This window comes from Bombyx mori, chromosome 8 (assembly GCF_030269925.1).
Source record: "Bombyx mori chromosome 8, ASM3026992v2".
Classification (NCBI taxonomy): domain Eukaryota; kingdom Metazoa; phylum Arthropoda; class Insecta; order Lepidoptera; family Bombycidae; genus Bombyx; species Bombyx mori.
Genome location: NC_085114.1, coordinates 8073631 through 8086397, shown reverse-complemented (window position 1 = coordinate 8086397; position 12767 = coordinate 8073631).

Below are 12767 nucleotides of genomic sequence, written 5' to 3'. Positions count from 1 at the left end.
GTTGTAGATTATCCCAAATACAAGGTGTTTTCCATTTTTTATTTTCTTCTCTTCTCGTTCAACCCGTGCCAACCCAATGCTGAGTGCAGGTCTCTTCGAAAGCACCCCATTCTTTTCGGTCTCTTGCTTTTCGCATCCAGTCCCTACCAGCCACTCCGGCCAGGTCTTTTTTTGCATAAGTTCTAATCTATGACCCCAGTGTTTTGCTAAAGTTTAAAGATTATAAGATTTCTGCACTGTGACACTGTTTTACTTTTTATACCTATAGAATGTATGTTCTACCTATAGAATTATAGTTTTTAAAATACTTTTCTACTATTATTTGATAAAACGTAACTGGATAACAAAAAAGAAACGAAAAGGAGGGTAATTAGATCTAGCTAACGAGATTGGTCTAACAAGTTCAGGATCCACATGGTGTTGAGTCATTGCAGGAGCTTCTGAATATCTTAGACTATCTTTAGTCATAAAGTTGAATTTGCATAGAATGATGATTTCCCATTTTGAACGCCTGATTCCTTAGCTAGAATAATAGGAGAGATGATGGTTCCAATCCACGCTGGGTATTAATAGTACTTAATACAAGAATAGCTAAAGCTCATGGTCGTGTTTTCTGATTTTATCCTCACATTACATTTTTAATTCGTTCTGAAGTTATTAATAATTCATTTTCAATAGACCATGTTTGTTTGTTGGAGAAAGACTTCTCTTAAGCTGCACTGGGCATGGTAGTCGACTTCTTGTTCATCTTTCCGAAGTCTTCGCTTCACCGTGTTTAAGGATTCGAATATTTAAGACACTAAAACTCGTTCATGTTTTATGTAACTTCTTGTTTAGAACATCGTACATTGTAAATGAGTGCTTTACTTGCCAAATGTTCGGGAGTGTATGTTTTATTACTTTGGTAACATTTCAAGTCCTTACATGAGTGTTATAAACATAAAAAAACTTTTGCTGGATTAATATAGTCAGTACATTCAATCGTGGAATGTCTGTCAAAAAATGTAACATTACCATTCGAATGAAATACGTGTTTTGTAAATCCATTATTAAAATTTTGCAAGAATTAGTCAATATAATTGTAAAAGTTTATAAAAAATCCATCACGACTTATTTTATAACAATGAAAATGATTTCATTTTTTGTGTTTGTTGTTAATGAAAGCCCTTGAGATAATCCTATTTTGTATCTAAGCTTATTTTCATAGTTCGTAGTCCTTGACTCGTAACACCCTAGTTACTACCATTCATTTTGTCTAATTGCCGGGAAATCATGAGCTTGGCGTAGGGTATAATATTAAATCTCAAAGTGGGCAACGGCATTTATATCGCGGTTTTTATGGGTTCTATAAGCCGCATAAAATCAACCACATTATCAGTTTGTCTATCACTATTATAAGTAGTGTTCGCTCAGTGGTTGAAATTCGACTATTACGAATGAATCCTCAAGGTTTAGAGTTTTTTAAAGGATAATAATTAATTGCCTCTTTGGTTTTTGACATTTTTCTTTTAGGATGGGAAAAAAAACTGAAAGTATTTAATATTATCCATCATTTATTGACAACACTAAAGCTAGTCAATAGCTACGAAACCAAAAAAAAATCGGTTGACAAATAGATGAGAAAAACTTCTAAACTATTATATCTTTGTTAATTTGTCTATTGATGGATGAAGAAAAGTTTTCATTGTGTCTGTTATTCGGGAAAACCTTAGAAAATACTATAAAATATTACAGTTTGTAGATGTCACAGTATCACCTAAACGTCGAAAATCAAATAAATTTTGTTAAGAGCATCATGATTTCGAAATAGGCTTTTAAAAGTTGTAGGAAACAGATAAAAACTTTTATGTGACATCAAACAAACCGTCTCATAAAATCCCATACGTGTCGTCTTTATTTATCGCTTTTAATTCCTTTTTAATAGTCTTTCAAGTTTAATAAATCTCGAAATGCTAGGTCGTAAACGCGAAATAAACAGTGCCACACTTTTTATTAGGTCGCTGTAGTGTTGCCAAAATTCGGAAGTTTGAAAAATCTTTATAGATGATTAAGAATGTCATCACCACACGATGAGAAAACCAAGAATTTATTTTCTATTTTTTTTTATCAAATAGTGTAAAATCAACGTGGGTGAAACCTACAAAACGATGTAACTAAGAGAGTATTTTTCGTGTGATGAATATATTTAAAATATTTCATCAAACTGAAAAGGCATGGTATGTTAAAAAAGACGATATCTGAAAACGTGAACCTAAAAAAAAGTAAAAAAAATACCAAAATAAAATTAATTGTAAAATTTCCAAAATTCCATCGTAATCCGTAAATATTTTGATTTGAGCAACACAATTCAGAAGTAGTGAAGTGTCAGCAGTGAATAATTAACGAGCTGCTATATGGTGCACGCCGGGGCGCAAGTGCGATAATTATCTACCTACGTAAGGGGATGCCTTCTAATCGTAACTATGAGTTATTTCCACTAATTGTTCATTTTCGCACATTGAACTAACGCTGCGTAAATTGCTGACGTTAATTAATTCTCGATTAAAATGTGAAATGTCGCTGTATGTGACATAATTGTTTCTTTTTATACTGACTTTGCAATGGAATTAGCGCAATTGCTGTTAATAATTATATGCAAATCAAGGAAAATCTAAGTTATTTCGTTTATCAGGGATCAATGATAAATATTATACCTAAATAGTATATATGAGTCGACTATTATCAAAGCCGGCAATCTGACTTTTGGATAATTATTGGTAAATCAAATTTTGAAATCGTCGTGGCCTAAAGGATATGACGTCCGGTGCATTCGTATCGAGCGATACTCTGGTGTTCGAATCTCGCTGGCGGGTACCAATTTTTCTAATGAAATACGTACTCAACAAATGTTCACGATTGACTTCCACGGTGAAGGAATAACATCGTGCAATAAAAATCAAACCCGCAAAATTATAATTTGCGTAATTACTGGTGGTAGGACCTCTTGTGAGTCCGGACGGGTAGGTACCACCGCCCCGCCTATTTCTGCCGTGAAGCAGTAATGCGTTTCGGTTTGAAGGGTGGGGCAGCCGTTGTGACTATACTGAGACCTTAGAACTATATCTCAAGGTGTGTGGCGCATTTACGTTGTAGATGTCTATGGGCTCCAGTAACCACTTAACACCAGGTGAGCTGTGAGCTCGTCCACACATATAAGCAATAAAAAAAATAAAAAAAAAATCAGAAAAACGAATTATTGACTTTGTATTCCATTGGCAGTCACAAAACCCTTCGGAACGACATCTTAGATAAATAACAGGTTAACTATTAACCTTTATTTAATGCAGGTTTTGAACCGTATTCTTTGAAGGAGACGATTATATTCAAATCAATCTGTATTGACATTTTTTTGTCCAAATGCACAGATTGTCACCTTTGATAATAGACGACTCATATTGAAACTTATTTTTAGCAGCCGAAATGGCGTAATTTAGTTGCCACCACTAATTATGAAGATATATATATATATAGCGCTATGACATGTCCTTCTTCAAACGAGGCTTGTGGAGAGTATTAAGCGGTAGGCACCGGCTTGGCTCTGCCCCTGGCATTGCTGAAGTCCATGGGCGACGGTAACCACTCACCATCAGGTCGGCCGTATGCCCATCTGCCTACAAGGGCAATAAAAAAAAGATTTTAAATTATTTTCAGGTAACATTATTAATTACTTTGCAAATTATTCTATTCCATATTTTTGAACAAATTGAACAATCTTCAAATAGGTATGACTAATATGAGGAAAACAGAAATTGTGTATTTCGTCACAAAACAGTTTTATTCAAGTAAGGATTAATTTAAACAACTTTTCCGAGTGTAGCCGATCTGGAGATTAGCTGTGAAGTAACGATGCGATGTGCGGCCAAATGATGCGTTTCTTTGATGGGGCAAAAGTGGAGGAAAATCGCTGTAAGTTATGCAATTTCACTACGGGCCATTAGTTCTCGTTCTCAACGAGAAGAATTCTGAAACTTTACGTTCATAGCAACGTCTGATGTTGCTGATAATGGATTCGGGTTGCATGTGAGGTATTATCCTGAATTTTTATGCAGTTCATGTGTTTTGAAAGGCGAGGAGGGTGGGATCGCGTTCTGATTAATATTCGAGCAAACTCGTACAGTCATCATTAAGAATCTTTGCCCACCGAATGCAAAAGAAAAAAAGAAGAAAATGGTAATTTGGACAATGTATAAATGTATTTTTCATCTACAAGAATTCTAGTTCGAGATCCTTTATCATTCATTAGGTAAAAGGCCGGGTATGTATTTTAATGAGCATAGGGTAGTAAAGTTAGGGAGGAGCATTACGGCCCTCGTAAAATAAAATAAGCGACAGACAAGAACTACTAAGGTGACTTTTATTCGCAGTGGTGACCTTGTCGAAGAAATGTTTCTACGAAATCTATTTAAGATGTTACTGCATGGAACGGGCTTATTTACTATGTGTTTTTTATTTACATAGAGCGACTGATTATGACACACCTAATGTACACCACCTAATGTACAGACACCATAACTTTGTTTTGTCGTAGAATTAGTGAGGAATGTCGTACCAACATGTCCGGATTTAAATCGCACTGGGAAAATACATAATTATTACTGAAAATAAGAGGTAGAATAAGGATACGAGGAATTTAAGAATTCATAATTGGCAGACTAGCATAAGGCCCTACTAATGGTGTAGCGACTGTAGCTCATGGATGTAAGCAATGCCAGGAGCACAGCCAAGCCGCTGCTTTAAGCCTCATAGTTTGATATAATTAAATAAAGTTGATTTTATAATAGTTGGAATAATGTCGGTAATAAGGCGTAGGTCAGGTTAAGTCCGATGTAGCTTAGAAATTTTCCGATTAAGCTCTTATTTGTATTTACAAGAATCTGACAGTTGTCTTTGACTGTTTCTGTGAAATGTACTTGTGAAATGATGAAACCAATTAGTACGGTATTTTGATTTTCTGTTGAATAGAATTTGTTTTCCTTCACATTTTTGAAAAACGATTTGTTTTTGGCAATTATTTTGGTATTTTCTTTTGGAGGGCACCCATTTCCTTTTGGAGATGTTAGTGGTATAATAATATATTGGGCGGTACTTACATCTTCACAACATATTCACACCCTGACTTTTGTCTAACCTGGTAGGAGGCTTGGTAGGAGGAGGATATGAACCGAATCTTACAAATGTAAGCAAAGAAATACACAATAAATCAGCATTTACTAGAATTTTTTGTTTTTTATTTAAAATAGTTTTATTTTTATTGATGTTTGAATACATATTATTATCCTTGATTGTTTCCAATCTATAGTACGCATGTCGTTTAAAAGAAGGGGGTTTTCATAGATTCAAAAATATTCATAGCGTAGCATTGCCGGATCTCATTAATAATATATTATTATCAAGACCTAGTGTATTTGTGGCCTAGCTACTCGCTACTAAGCACCTTAGAATCATCATTCGCATTCCTTGTTGATCTAACTATTCAATTAAATGAAAATCGTAAAGGCCTTTGTGAATTCGATAATATTGATTTCCAATTCAGAAAACCGATGCAAGGGCGACGATAAATAATTTTCATGCTATAAACTGCGCTGCTATTTTAATAACATCAGTTAACTTTTTAATCTTTTTCCATTCCATCACGTTTCCACGTCGGCGTTCCTGTCGTTAAATTAATAGTCACATCGCTCGAAGGTTATTTAAAAATCTTTTACATTTTGTCTCGATGATAGGGGAACGGTTGGCACAGACGGTAATCGTGAATTGAATTCGAATATCATTAACAAAACCATTTAAGATGTATTGTGTATAAAATATATGGTATATACCGCTTTTCGTAGGTTCTTGCATTAGTCTGTCACTATAATCACTTTGTAGTGTTGTATCTACTTTATATTTATATATTGATTATGAGATAGCATAAAGTACATAATATATTAAGGCATATTATGATGTATGTTTTATAGTACACAGTGCGTAAGTGAATCGTTGTTTAATACAGGTACTGAAATGCATTTGCAATAATTTCGTCATGATCGTAGAATAATGTCGGATTTGAAAAAAATCCAAAATCCACTTTTTACCATATTTGGATACTACATTGTCTAAATATTAATGCTACATTAAAAAAAAAATTACATGTATTTTAGATTTCAAATTAAGCAGTCGGTATAATGACGGATTTGATAGACGCTCATAGTAAAATGACGCTTGTGCTTAATCGTCTCTGCACGACGCGCGCCCGGCCCTCCCACTCCCGACGTATCCACGCAACCGACATTGTTCCTCGAAGTTGCCCACGCGTTGTATTTAGATTCAATTTTTCTTAAACATTTACACTAGATTACCTCAGTTACCTTTTTATTAATTATTACGTATCTAGTCTTACGTACCGTGTTAAAAGGTGTGTCACAATGAAACCAGGACGATCAAAGCTTATGTTAAAACTGGTGGAAGAAAGAAGCAAAAATGCACAAATTACGAATTTTACTCATGAAGAGTGCACTGATGAGGAGGACCGTATACCAGGGACTCCAGGTAGGTTAATTAATTATGTATTAACTTTTGGTATTATTTAATTTTTGTATTAAAACCATATTTACTAAAGTAAATGAATAAAGTATCGGTTCTGACTATCTGTCGGTTTTCTACGGAAAATTAAAAATCATTTAAAAAATTTATTTACATAAAAAGAATGTTGGATATCGGATTATATATTATTTTGAAGAGTTTGTGTTATATTTTAAAAAAAATTGAATTTTAAAATTGTATGTAACTATACTACATTTTTCTATGGATATAATAGTGACGGGTGATCACAACCGACGTTATTCAATGAACATGTTTTTTTATCTAATAGTCGTATCTGACCATCCGACTTTGTTCTTTGCACTAAATTCAGATCCAGCTTTATTCTACTTAAAAAAATGATTATTTGTATATATTTAATATATTTTTCTATAAAAAAATAATCCTATTTCAGTAATATTTTACCCGTATAAATAAAAAGAAGTAAATTGTTTTATTTCTGTACTTCCGAATCTTTTTGTTCTGAATCAATTTAAGGGTGTAAAACCTCACCTTAGGCGTAAACGTTAACTTGTGTTATTAAGAATTTATTTATTTTTTACATACTGATATGTTTTCAGAATGCCATTCACCTTTACCTCCAGGAGTACGCCATGCAATAGTAAAATGAACGACGTTTATGAGAATGTCTTTGCAGACGATGTACACCGAGCAAACGAAAGTATTACAGATGAAAATAGGAATCAAAACATACCATCCTCTACTTGTTTTCTTAGAGAAAATCACTTTATAGTTGGATATCAAAATGCTTCCACACCAGATTTACTCTCGTCAGAAAATCAACATACCGTGTCCCTAAATATCAGCCCAGCTTTAAGCCCTTTAAATACCTCTATCTTGATATCAGATATATCACCTTTCCCACAACCGATTAACCGATTGCCATTACCAGCAAAAGGCCATGGCGAAGTCTGTAACGATTTTTGTTGTTGCACTCATGATGAAGCGGACTATAGCAACTGTCCTTTAATCAACACAGTTGTGTCCTCATGCCAGTCGTGTCCTCCAGTGCCTCGTATTCGATGTAGAGGTAAAAAACGAATCCGAAATTACGATGATTGAAAAGAAGTTACTAGAAAGCGCTTAAAAATACCGGGAAATAATTCCTCCAAAAAGGGCCTTTTTGTTCCTTCAAAAACTATGGGTGCCTACCCAGTACTTGCGCGTGTAAAAGTAAATGTTACACTATGTTGACCCTTGAAGAAAGACAGGGTGCATTTGATAAGTTTTGAGAATTAGGTGATTGTGAGAAACAATGGTTGTATGTTGCGAATTATACTACAAAACAGCAGAAGAAAAGGGGTCTTCAAAGAGCTTTAAAGCATAACCGTCAATTCACTAACAATTATTTTTTGCCAAAAGAATCATCAACAATAGAGGATTGTAAAATCATGTTTTTAAGTACATATTCGATTAGCGAAAGGTTAGTTCGGACAGCTTGGGATAAGTATGACGGAAGCACTTTGATTGAAGAAGACATGAGGGGGAAACATAAAAATCATAATCGGATTGTTGACGATGAAATGGTAATGTGGGTTTGCACCCACGTTGAATCATTTGTACCAGTAGAGTCGCATTATAGAGCAGCGTCCAAATGGCTGTATTTAGGTGACTTCGGTGACTTCAGCATCGGTCGGATGTTCAATTTATACAAAGAATTGTCTGAACTCCAGCCTTAAAGAAGCTTATGTAGGTCTAATTCCAATCAGTAATGATAAATATAACAATCTTATTAGTCTTTGCAATTCCTCAATAATACCCACGAAATATCATAAATTTTTCAGAAGTTTAACTCATGGACGTAATGTTACTGAAGCTGGTAATGAATCCGACTGAATAATTGTGCACTAGGGTTTTTTTTTAATAATTTTAGTTATTTTATTGTTATTATTTTGATCTCTGAAGTTGTGATTGTTAAGATTTTTTTCATTTTAATTAATGTTTTTTTCTTTTCTTTATAATTAAATTCTATATAATGATTAGTATTTAAATTTTTAGGCTAGTAATTTACCAAAAAATCAGTAATCATATCCAAATAGAGTCAACATTATAGTCTGCTTAGTCTATATAGTAATAAAAGAATACCTACTATTGATAATAAATACTTAATTTAAGCATAATGTATATCATGTTGATTAAAAAAGAGTAAGACCAATTAGTCTGTGTTTTATTTAAGACATCCTAATCTGGTTACTTACTGACCACTTGCCGACCTATAATACTTACCTGCGGTTAAAATTTAAAATAATATAATATGACAAATAACATATCCACCAAAATATTACTCTGTAAGTTAATAGAACATGATCGTAAAGTAACTTCCGTCATTCCTTCAACAGTAACTTTCCGAGGAACAATGTCGGATAATACTATGTGACTGTATCAACTCCAAAGTAAAATGAAGCATGTGATTTTTCTAGAAAACTGTGTAATTTTAAGTTATTATTTTTATTTTATTTTAAAACGAAGCCTTTTGTTTTCTTGTATGCCAATTTTCATAATTACAGAATTTGAATCTAAAAAGTTATGACAAAAAATCTAACATGACTATTTGAAATGGCTGCCCTGTGAAGTTTAATATTTGTCAGATCCGTCACTATTCTACGACTATGACGATTTAACACTTTATAATATGTGCAGTCTGGAATTTCTTTGATATTGCTTTAAATCTTACTTTTTACGTATGGCTTACAGTTTTTATTTTGACAATTATTTTGAAAACTGGTTTAATGGTGTCGAAGACTCACGAAAAGTTTTTATTGCTCTAGACGGTCTAAGAGCCCATCTAGAGTTAAAATATTTAATGTAGCCATATGAGCTCAATATCTCAGTTGTATTGGATATTATTTTAAATTCGAACACATGGCTAGATAGCGGCAGAAGTAGCCAAGATAATGGTACCTACCTACCCATGTGGACTCATAACACGACCCATCACTATTGCATACGCAAATTTGTTATTTATTCCTTCATAGAAGAAGTTATTCAAGGCGTATTAAACTTATTCGTTATTTAGCGTTTATTTAGTATAAATAGTTAGTATGCTGTTCAATATTTGCCGGCAGGATATCAGCCTTCACTCGATATAAATACAACGGGTTATTACATATTATAACTATACTCACACTTACCTTTTTTTTTTTTTTTTTTTTTTTTATGATTGAAGGATTACTGGTGGCCCGGAGGCCTTTCCAGTTTCACCAGGACAGGTGGGCGAGCAAAGGCTCAGCCAGGAGGGGTGGGATTTGCTAACAGCTACCCGAGCGCCTCCGAAGGAGACCTAACAGCTCAAGAGCAGCTGTTTCGCGAATGAATCTACTACCGGATCGGAATCGCGACCCGCTGAGAAGATCCGGCGAGAAACTCAGCGAGCTGATTCATGGGTTAGGTTGCACGGCGAACTCTTTGTCGAGTTCGACGAGTACGGTTACCGAGGTCCCTAAGCCTGCTCCTAGAGCTGAAGGCGTCTAGTGCGAAGGTTATTGGATCTGATGGATCCGTAAGGACGTGTCTAGGGCGTCGACGGTGACTGGCTCCTGCATGATCAGGATTCGGGGAGTAGTCAGCGGCGGCTACGATAAGGCGATTATCATGACGCATAGCCTTATCGAAGTACCGTTCCGACGCTGACTTCATGTATTTCTGTATAGATTCGAGGCCCAGGTCGTCGTGTAGGTCAACGTTCCTCACGAACCACGGAGCTCCGACGGCTAACCTGCAAAAGCGGGATTGTAGAGATTGAAGGGTGTCTATGTGCGTGCGGGCCGCGTGAGCGAACACCACACTCGCGTAAGTCATGACGGGCCTTATGCAAGTTTTGTAAAGTGTCACCTTGTTCCGAAGGGACATTTTACTCCGCTTACAAATCATGGGGTAGAGTCTACCGAGAATAAACGCGGCACGGTCACGGACTGATTTTATATGCGGGCGGAATGTCATCGATGCATCCAGGGTAACGCCCAGGTACTTGACCTTCCTGGCCCAGGGTATGGATTGACTAAAGAGAGTAATCGGGGGTGTGAGATTCCTCCTCCTAATACGGGAGGAAATCCGTGTGGAGCTTCCCCTCTGAAAGAGCACCGCAGTACTTTTCGCTGGGTTGATGTCTATGCGCCATTTTCGGAACCACTGTCCTAGGGCTAGGGCTGCGCTCTGAAGCTTCTTCGCGATTAGGGACTTGTTTCTACTGGAATAGTAAACAGTCGTGTCGTCGGCGAATAAAGCTAAATGGGTCGGCGGCGACCGGGGAATATCGTTAACGAATAAGCTAAATAGGAGGGGTGAGAGGACAGAGCCTTGCGGGACTCCAGCTGTGAGAGGTCGTGGGGAGGAGCGGGTTCCCTCGACTCGATATCGAAAAGAGCGGTTCGACAAGAAGTCCCGTATGATGAGCACGAGACTATCCGGCACACCCATGTTGAATAGTTTGAAAATCAAACCGTTGTGCCAGACTTTGTCGAACGCTTTTGCGACGTCGAAGAAGAGAGCTCCCGTGTATAACGGTTTTGGTCGATTAAGCCCCACAAGAATGTGCTCCGTGAGGCGGTGCACCTGTTGAACGCATGAGTGATTTGTACGGAATCCGAATTGTTCATCGATGAGAATGCCCTTGGATGAGACGAAGTCTCTGAGGCGTTTGTAGAGCAGACGCTCATACAGTTTGCCTAGAGACATGAGGAGGCTAATCGGGCGGTAGCTCGTCGGATGATTTTTTGGTTTACCGGGTTTGTGTATGCCGATAACGTCCGCTTCTTTCCACACCGCGGGAAAGATACAGTTCGCCATAGCGGCATTGAAAATAGATGCCAACATCACGATGAGTTGGACGGGTAGAAGTTTAATAACGCGGTTGGATATACCGTCGGAACCGGGAGCCTTGCGAGGACGTAGGTCTTTGATCAAGTCTTTAACTTCCATCGGGGTGACGGGTGGTAACACATCAGAGGGTGGCAAGGAGGCTCTGCGTTCTACCTCACTGTCTACTAATTCTACATGCACAGGGTCCACGGATTGAGTGCTGGGCGTGCACTGGGTTTGCAATGTATCGGCCAGCAGCTCTGCTTTTTCGTCATCATCGAACGCCGTGAGTCGGCCTGAGGGGCCTACGAGGGGGGGCATAGTTACTACCGTATCCGATTTGAGAGTACGAGCTAAGCGGTAGTAAGACCTTTGGGAGGGCGCGAGTCCTTCTAAGAAATCAGACCATCTGGCATCTCGGACTTCGGCGATGCGAGACTTTACGTCGCGTTGTAGGGCACGCATTCGAATACGATTTTCCGCGGTAGGATACCTGTCGTAGGCGCGTATCGAGGCGTTCTTAGCTCTAAGGAGTTCCCTAATATCGTCGGACAATTTGAAGCGGTGAAGGAAGTCCTCCGCTACAACTTGTTTCGATGACCTATCTAATGTCGAGGTGATGTGTGACGTTAAGATGTCTATGGCTTCAGCGGTATCCTGAGGAGACGGGGTAGAGTCCGGGCTAAACGGTAGCGATGGTGGATCAGATTCAGCCAGGCTGATGCCCAGCGTGTGCCAATCCACCACAGTCCTCGTGACGGGAACGGAATCGGGAGCGCGACCGAGCTTCATAACGACGGGACGGTGGTCTGAATCTAACTCTGAAACTACTTCGATCGAGTGTAAGCGCAGAGTTACGTTTTTTAATAACGCTATGTCGAGTATATCCGGGCGATGCGCGATATTTAGCGGGTAGTGAGTCGGGATTAGCGGAGCGACGATATCGAAGGCGAGATTATCGACTAACGCGTCAAGCCGCCTGCCATTCGGGGTTGTGGTGTGTGAGTTCCACCTGATGTGTTTACAATTTAGGTCGCCCGCCAGAATGACAGAGCTCCCCATACCGAGCAGCGCCTCGATATCACTGCTTAGAACGATCTTATCCGGTGGAAGATAAACGGACGCGATAACGATCGGCGCGTGTCCCGTCAGTGAGATTCGGCACACTGATGCTTCGATATTAGCGAGCGCGGGAGGATCGAGTGGGACGCAATGCAGGGCTCTTCTATAGTAAATGACGGTACCACCACCACGAGCAGAGAGCCTGTCGTTCCTGACCATGTTATAGTTCGCGATTTTAGGGTCACGGCGCGCGGGCTTAAGTAGGGTCTCCTGCACTAAAAAGATATCAA